Genomic DNA, 7,610 nt, shown 5'->3' on the forward strand with positions numbered 1-7,610 from the left:
CATTGTGATCACCTAATTTTCACACTTGCCTGCTCCCCAGTCTCTCATCCTTCTACATTTTCAGTGTCACTCAGCCCTTATTGTCTTTGACCATCAGAGCAAGTACCGTAGGTAAGCTAACAAAGGCAAGGCAGTGGGTGGAGAAATGCTTTATAACAAAGAGGAGAAACTGGAAGCACTTAAATAGTCTGATAGCATAAGACAAAGGTACAAGTCTCTTAGGAAAATATTCCAGTTGCCAGGGGGATTACGCCACAGCCCAGCATCCTGCTAGATCACATGGCCTATCGGTGCAGTGGGAAAAATCTTTATTTCTACCATTCGTGTGCTGATTTCTGAAATGGTAGAAATCGGAAGCAAAAACCAAGGAGGGGTAGGATTTGTGTCTCAATTTACTCTTTACCCCAGGAGGGGCAAAATGCATGCTGCCTCTTTCCTGTTCCCTGGCTACATTCCATGCAGTGGTTAGAGGGGCCCCTGGACAATGCAAATGAACTGTGGATGGGATTCAGCCAAGGGGCCTCTGCAGGGAGAACCGGAGATGCTGGAAAGAAAGGTGCTAGCATCTCTTGCCACCTTCCTTGTGTCCTCAAGGTGCAAAATATTCTCCACCATGGAAGATACAAACTCAGGTCCCACCCAGCCACCACACCTCAATGTATGCTCAAGTTCAGAGCACTTAGCCCACCATGTGGTTTGGAAATCTCCATCCACTGATGCAATTCTCAGGCTTATGGGAGTTTATTGCATGCTTACTGCACACAGAGCCTATTAAAACCTAGGTTACACTGGTCCTGTCAGGGAGCTTCACCTGTGGGATAAGAAACTTAGCACAGAATTGATGACGGAGCATTAAAAAGCAAAGGAGACTACAGGAAGCAGCCTAAAGGAGACGAGTGTAGCCAGTTCCTTTTACAGATCTTCTGCCTTAATTTAACCCATTCCAGGAAAACATGCTGTGAGGTGCGGCACGCAGGAACACAGCATGGCTAGGGTCCCTAGCTCAGGTGAACATCCATTCTTACATCTGAGTCCGGCAGCTTCTTAGCTCGGTCTGTGTTCTCTATTTTCTCCATTATCTACTGAAGGCTGGATTCCTCTTTAGGATTACAATCTCTGTTAAGGTTGTCCTATGTGATTGACACGTATGTCCCTAGAGACCTACAGAACGATCAGTAAACCTCCACCTAACTCCACCTTCCCAGGCTCCTCCCTCAGACTGGCTGGTAGCTGGAGCAGCCCCACTGCAATCTGGGGCTGAATTGGAAGCTGAGGCACCCCCCACCACCACACACACACAACCTTTTTTCCTTCCCCAGTCTCCAACACGTAAAAGAGTCCTCAAAGGATAGTGAGGGGTTAAGCTCCTTATATGGAAATGAGCCTCCTTCCTGTGCGGAAATAGTGTTTTAGCTTCAAGTACACACACACGGACACACACACTCACACACACACTCGGCGGCGGGAGGGGGCGGAGAAGGGGGGCACACGGGAGCGCGCGCGCCTTCAGATAAAATTCCAGAAGCGCCTTCTCTTTGGCGGGGGCGGAGGGTGGCGGGCAGCAGGGGCGGGGCCGGGAAAGGCCACCTTTGCGCAGACAGAGGGATGAGTCATCAAAAAGACTCTGGGAAAGGGAGCGGAACTAGTCATCGGAGCTGGGAAAGAGCTGGTCAGTCATTAGACGCAGATAGTGTCAATCACACTTTCTCCACCAATGATCTGGGAGTCTCTCGGGCTCGCAGACCGGAAAAGGGGTCTTGGGAGGCGGTCTAAAACCGCTGACATCCGAAGCTTGGGCGCTGGCGCTGGCCGAGGCTGCAGACGCGCGCAGGCCCCCTGGCAGGAAGATGGCGTTTGCCGTCAAGGTCACATGGCCACTTTAGGGCACTAAAACGAAAGACTAGCGGAGAACAGTAGGGACGGCCATCATGGTGCCGGATTTTCAGAAAGCTGTCAGGATTCCAAGTTGGGTTTTTTTGTTTTGTTTTTTTTTAAAAAAAAAAACAAAACGTTTTTCCAGTTCGCAAGCATATTTGTCTTATTTATCAACCATATTCTAAACATAGCTATGTGAAAGGGCGGGTCTTCGCTGGGCTTTTGTCCCCCTCTGCAAGCCTGAAAAGGGATGGGAGTAAGCCAGAGCTACAGTGGTTGTAGAAATTGCAAAACGGCAGCACTTGCCAGATCGAAGGCACCTACCCGTGTCTTGACAAGCTTGGGAGAACAGGAGGGGAAGCTGATTCTGCCCAGTACTCTTAATCCCTAAAAGGTCCATAGTTCCAGGTAGAGAGGTCTAATCTCTGAGCCCTCCTTAGTTCGGAAAGGTTGCTTTGATTTGACACCCACTTCCTTGAATTAAGATAAGTTCCTTGAATGGGTTCAATGTAGTTAATTCAGGATCAGAAATCTTAAAACTTTACAACTTACAAGATAAAATGTCAATCTGTGTAAAATTTGTTATTGTTTATGAAATTACTTGCAAATGTTACTCTGGAAATTTTTTCCCCTTTACCAAGCATGGTAGCCCATACCTTTAATCCCAGCACTCAGGAACCTGAGGCAGGAGGATCTTTGTGAATTTGAGGCCAGCCTGATTTACATAGTTCCAGGAGACCCTGGGCAATATAGAGAGACCCTATCTCAAAAGGGAAAAGGGGAATCTTTTTGAGCTGGGCCTGACACCTTTAATCCCAGTACTGAGGAGTGAGGGCAGAAGCAGGTGGATCTCTGAGTTCGGAGCCAGCATGGCCTACAGAGGGTTCTAAGACAGCTGGGGCTACATAGCGAAAGCCTGTCTTGGAAAAAAAAAAAAGAAACATTTTTTTGAGACATGGTCTCTCTATTGCACAGCTCTGGCTGTACTGGAACTCACTTTGTAAAGCAGGCTGGCCTCTCACAGAGACCAGCCTGTCTTAGCCTCCTGAGTGATGGGATTTAAGGTATGTGCCATCACACCAGGCTTGAACAGTACCGTAACTAAAGGATAAACATGAATTTGTCTATATCTTGGCTAGTATGGTTAAGGGGCCTTTACTCATGGACCCCTGTGGGGACCAGGGAAGAGTTGGAGCCGATACAATTTGAAACATAAACAATTAAAAAGCCGTTTTCTAGGAATCAAAACACTCTAAAGATGGCTCACTCTCTCTTTTTTGTCCTGCCATTTTTCATTTCCCTCTGCAATTATATACCCTCTCTGTCAATAGTCTAATTAATATCAGCAGGCCTTAACCTGTGGATCTTGACCTTTTTGTGGGATCAAATGGCCATTTCACAGAGGTCACCTAAGACCATCAGAAAACACTGAGATTTACATTACAATTCATAACAGTAGCCAAATTACAGTTATGAAGTAGAAAAGAAAATAAGTTTATGGCTGAGGGTGACCACACTATGAGGAACTGTGTTAAAGAGTTGCAGCTTTAGGAAGGATGAGAATTGCCTTCTTTAGTTTAGATTCTAAACTGAGAGCTGTTCCAGAATTCATAAGCAAACACAAGAACCCGACAAATCTAAGCCTGGGATGCCTTATGGCAGAGACAAGCTTGAAGAGTACCTAACACTGGAGACTAGCAGAGAACGTCACCTGCCCTGTCTTGTCATGCTCAACTCTGCCATTGCTCTCTAATAGCACACTGTGAGGAATCATCAGAACAATCTTAGTGGCTTTTTTAAAAAATTGAGACAGGTTCTTTTTTTGTTATCCAAGCCAGTCTTGAATTTGTGATCTTTCTGCCTCAGAGTCTTGGGTATCCGGGACTGCAGTTGGGCCCTACCTTCTCCAGGTTTAGGTTTCATGACTCATTGTGTGTCTGTTCAAAAGCGGAATTCGAGAGAAAGCAAGGCCGCCATCTCTCTGCCTTTCTCCCAACCTTTCAGGGGAGCTACAGGGATCCTAAGTATAACTCTAGACCATTTAGGAGGGACCATCACTTAAGCCTGAGTCCGTGGAAAACCAGACTCTTCTGCTCACTGTAAAGTCTAAGGGCAATTCCCCTGGTCTAGCTTAGAGATTTACAGACACTCATCATATGAGAGAGTGCATAAGGGGAGAGCTTGAAAGGGTGTGGCAAACCCAATCCTGTAGTGCTTCAGAAAAAGAAACATTCCCAGGGGCACTGTTGAGAAATGGAAACCCTGACATAGAAAAGAGCGTCCTCGATACTCAAAGCAGCTCTTGCCCTCTCTCCTTTTCCTTTCCACAGACCCCAAACAGCATCTATCCTAGCGACCCATCAGGGAACAAAGCTATTCTGAATGAGGGGGGAGAAAAGCCAGAAAGGGGCCTGTCTTATCCTGTCTTGGACACCAGGTGGCAGTAAATCACAACAGTAGGTCTGAAAAAAAAACATTTGGAAAATGGACCTTGAGAGCCCTTGAACTATTTTCCTACTCCTTGCTCCCTACATGGAACTGGAGAATAAGAAGCCTTTTCAGGTGTGATGGATAATCGTCGTTCAGGGAGCCACTTCCAGCTGAAGCGTCTTAGACTGCTTCTTCCCGAGCACTGCCTTTTTCTCTCAGCCATTCTGTGGCCAATTGTGGCCAATGCTGATCAGGCCGCCTGAAATATAGTCATAGCCCCCTGCTCTTCCCAGAAACGTGTTTCTTGGCAGCAGATAAAGAAGGGTTGGAGAACCAGGCAGTATTCAGGGGCTGATCCGAGGCCCTGACACATATACAGCTGAGAACTGCCTGGACTGGCCTCAGTGAAAGAGGATATGACTAATCCTCGAGAGACTTGAGGCTCCAGGGAGTGGGGAAGCCTGGAGGGGTGGGGGGGGGCATCCTTTTGGAGACAGAAGGGAGGAGGAATGGGATGAGGAACTGTGAGAAGGCAGACTAAGAGTGGGGGTAACAACTGGAGTGTAAATAAATAAATAAATAAATATTTAAGAAAGTTATTTCTCATTCAAAATAAAAGCAGGTTTATTTATTTATTTATTTATTTATTTATTTATTTATTTATTTTTGGTTCTTTTTTTTCGGAGCTGGGGACCAAACCCAGGGCTTTGCGCTTCCTAGGCAAGCGCTCTACCACTGAGCTAAATCCCCAACCCCTAGGTTTATTTTTAAGCTAATAAAAGGGGGTGGGGGTGGAGAGATGGTGGCTCAATGGATAAGAACACTGACTGCTCTTCTTGAAGACCTGAGTTCCATTCCCAGCAACCAAAGGGTCTGTAACTCCAATTCCCCCACACAGGAAAGTGATGTACATACATGGAGACACAAATAACATAATAATTAAAAATGTTTATAAAAAGAGCAAAGGTGATCTCCTAGGCGTGTTTATAGATGCCTTCAGTCCCTGGAAGAGTGTTTTTTCTTCTTCTTCAAGTAAGTCAGTCAGAGAAACTCAAACATGAGAACTAGGTGGTCTTGCTCAAACTCTGCCTCCCCATCTCGTGAAAGTCAGAAGGCTTGTATCATGGGAATGCTGAGAGTGACATGGGATGTGACAGACCCACCCACTTCACTGCCCCTTCCTGTCAGACATGACTGCTCCCAGCACTGCAGTCACATTTCAGAGACTCTTACTCTTCTATTCCTCTGCCTAAAACCATTTTTTTTGCTGTCCCTGAGTCTAATGGGTTTATTTTTGGTTTGATTTTTGTTTTAAGACATGTAGCCCCAGACTGGGCTTGAACTCAGGATTCTCCAGTCTTTACCTCCTGAGCTCTCTGATTACAAGTATGTGTCACCACACCCAGGTGGACCCTCCCTGATCTTAGGGACTCTAACACGAATGCCATGTGTCCAGTTCTTGTACTTTATTTTATGATTTTTTTAAATGAAAACAGTTGGGGCCCAATATCATCAGAATCAGCAGAACAATGTGTTATGTTTGCATAGTGCTTACACTTTACAAAGCACATCCACATACATTCTCATTTAAGTCTCATGACATCCCTGTGAGGTAGGTGTTATCTTCTCTACAAATGAGCAAACGGACAGGTTAAGCAACTTGCCCAGGGTTAGACAACTGGGAGGAGGCAGAGGTGGATCTGAATGCAGGTTTTCTAATCCTCTTTCTAGTTTTTCCAACTCTATGTGCCTGCATTCTCGTCTGGAAACTCCTTCTTAGAGTCTGAAACCATGAGAACTCATCCAGAGAGCCCCCATTTCCAAAGAGTGTTTCAGTTTAGTGAAACCTTGTTTTGATTAAAAATGATCGGTGTGCATACAAAGGGGAAATATGGGGTAAAACAGGCAATAATGTGCATTTATAACTGGTAACTAACACTTTTTTGTCAGCCTGGACAGGAGTCAGTGGATCATCAAATTATCTAATTTGGGGGCGGGTGGGGTAGCATCTTATCTCACTGTGTAACCCATGCTGACCTTGAACTCAAGATTTCCTTGCCTCAGTCTCCCAAGTTCTAGGTTTATAAGCAGCCACCATGATGATTCTGCCGATAATTTTATTTTTAATTAACATTTATTTTTATTTTATGTGCATGACTGCTTGCTTGCATGTAGGTCTGCGGTGCACTTGGTATGCCATCAGATCCTGTGGAAGTAGAGTTACAGATTAGTGTGAACTGTCATGATGTGGGTACTGGACCTGGGTCTCTGGAGAAGCCAGTGCTCTTAGTTGCTGAGCCACCTCTCCAGTCCCTCCTCCCCCTTTAAAGATTGATTTTATTTTTATTTATGTGTGAGAGTCTGTGTATGTGGTTGTGAACCAGCTGGTATGGATGCTGAGAACTGAACTTGGGTTTTCTCTAAGAGAAGTACTCACTCTGAGTCATCTCTCCACCTCTGCCCAGTCAGGTAATTAATGACTTGGATGAGGTATTGGTGGCACACTGTTCACATTGTAAGAGATAAGGGATGTACCTCAGAGGTAGGGCCCTTGCCTGGCATTCGAGGTTCAATCCCCAACAACACACACAGACACACAGACACACAGACACACAGACACACACACACACACACACACACACACACACACAATGCCATGCTGTCAGAAAGCTCCCAAAAGGCTGCCACGAAATGAAATATAAAATCTTCAAAACCCAGTTCATCAAATCTAGATGCTTCAGCCCTGGTAGGAGAGACATGACTTTCGATCCATCTTTTTGCATGCTTTCAAGTGGTGGAGGTGACTGTGTGCTCATCAGTTTGGGGCATTAAGTCCCCAAATGCTAAGCAGTTCAGCACTACAAGGGGTGAGGATGAGGAAGGGGCCCTGCCTTCTGCTGTGCATAGTAGGCCACGGTGAGGATTGTTCTGAGCTTGGACCTGGACATAATAAATGCCTTAGCAACCCAGAGCAAAGTGCAGAAACAAGAATGCAGGCGTGTGAGAGGATGAGGAAAGCGCTGTGTAGCAGCTGTTTATCCCGGAGAAGGGAAGGACACAGTGTCAGTGTGCTGGTTCAGGGGTCAGATTGCAGAAGGGTTCACCTTGTTTTGCTTCAGAAGCAGGCTTCAGCTAAGAGAAGGTGGGGAATAAGGGAAACGGACTTGGACTCCCCTATGTGACTTGAGAATACTTTGAGAAGATCCAGTCTGCAATGGCCTTGAGAGATTGTACTGAAGCAGGGAAAGATCACTCGCCTGCCCAGACTATTGAGGCCATATCTCTGAAAGCATGATTTGGAATTT

This window comes from Rattus rattus, chromosome X (assembly GCF_011064425.1).
Source record: "Rattus rattus isolate New Zealand chromosome X, Rrattus_CSIRO_v1, whole genome shotgun sequence".
Taxonomy (NCBI): Eukaryota; Metazoa; Chordata; class Mammalia; order Rodentia; family Muridae; genus Rattus; species Rattus rattus.